We start from the raw sequence: 1,839 nt of genomic DNA on the forward strand, positions 1-1,839 counted from the left end.
GAGGGAGCTCTTCTTAATATTTTGACACCAAAATCATGTCGATACACCTTACCGACTGCGAGTAAAGCCACCCACGCTTTAACTTGACAGACTGTATCTAACTTTCCCCAGTCCGACTGTATTTCCTGAATTATTTTCATATTTTTTGCTCCTGCTAGCTTATTTTTCACCTCCTTTCTTATCCCTTTCCAAATCCAATTTAATGATTCCCCATCTCCGACCTGTCTAAATGCTTTCTTAAGTTTTGCTCCCCATTTGGAAGGATTCTTGTTTGAAATCCCCCGTAGTTCCTCTTTTAAGCAAATTTTTGGCCATCTATTTTCCTCCATGTCCATGATTTCTAGCAATTAGTTTCCTGCTATGTTCCTTGCTTCCATTTCTAAACTGTGTCTTCCAGATTCGAACCTCCAGATATAGCCTGGGGTGCTTCTATTTAGTCGCATTGCTATTTTTATAAACCCTCCCTGCAGCTTCTCGATTTCTTCTCTTCTTTCCCATCCCCAAATTTCTGCTCCATATAAACTGCCTGCTATTACCAATGTATCCATCAAATATAACCTTTTTCCTAGTTTACTTATATTTGCCCTTTTCATAACCCCCTATGCAGCATTTGTGGCTCTTCGCGCTTTTTCTACCATATTTTGGATGTGCTTAGTATACGTTCCTCCTGCCGAGAACCAAAATCCTAGATATTTATAGCAGTCCACCATTTCAAGTTCTTCTCCTTCAATCCTTCAAGATTCTCCTGCCTTTTCCCTACCCCTTTGCTAAATATCATTACTTTAGTTTTATTAATATTTATTTCTAACTTCTTTTCATTCACATATTTTACTAATTCTTTCAGCATTTCATTGAGACCCTCGGAAGTATCTGCTACCGCGGCTAGATCATCAGCAAATTTGATTCCAAATATTTTCGTTTGTTCTATTACTGTTCCTTCTAAGTTATTTTTTTCCCACCCTTCTTCTAAGTCTTCTGTGAAAATATTGTATAGAGTGGGGCTTAATGGGCAACCTTGCCTTACGCCTCTAGTTGTTTTAAAGCTATCCGAAATTCCTTCCCCAGTTATTATTTCGTTTGCCGTTTTACTAAGAATTGCCTCGACCATCTTCAGCATTCTACCTCTAATTCCCAGATTCTGCAATTTGTCTATGAGAATTTTCCTGTCGACTGTATCGAAGGCTTTCTTAAAATCTACAATGGCCACATACAATTTCCCACCCTCTCGTTTAAGTTTGTTGTTTATAAGTGAATTGAGCACAAATATGTGATCTCTAGTTGCTCTTTTTTTTCTGAATTCGGCTTGACTTTCCTTTATATAAACCGTTTCTTTCTATCCTTTCTCTAATTCTCACATTCAGAATAGAAGCCAAAATTTTATAACGAACATCTAGTAATGACAAATCTCTATAGTTTTCTTTCGATTCTTCGTCACCGCCTTTATGCAGCGGAAAAATTCTACCTTTTTCCCAGCCTCTTGCCTTCTCTAACTACCTCCTCGAAAGTGATATCTCTGTTTAACTCATGTTGTTCGTCTAAAGCAGATCGCTCAATTTCTGCTACTTTGCTCGGAGCCTTACTATCATTCACAAATATATCCTTATTATCCATTCTATCTAAACCCTCAGCTTTTCCAGTTTCTGCTTCTTTTGGTTCTTCTTGTGCCTCCCCTACCGAAAGAAATCTCTGAGTTTTCTTTAGCGAAATAGCTTGGCCCATTTGAGTCTATAAACAAAGTCGATTTGAAACAAAATAGTCTCGGAGACAGTTTGAGAGATTTGGGTCCTTTTCCAGATCCTTTTAGTGGTCGTTTTAAGAGTGGTGCGACGGTAATATAAT

This window comes from Belonocnema kinseyi, chromosome 7 (genome assembly GCF_010883055.1).
Source record: "Belonocnema kinseyi isolate 2016_QV_RU_SX_M_011 chromosome 7, B_treatae_v1, whole genome shotgun sequence".
Classification (NCBI taxonomy): domain Eukaryota; kingdom Metazoa; phylum Arthropoda; class Insecta; order Hymenoptera; family Cynipidae; genus Belonocnema; species Belonocnema kinseyi.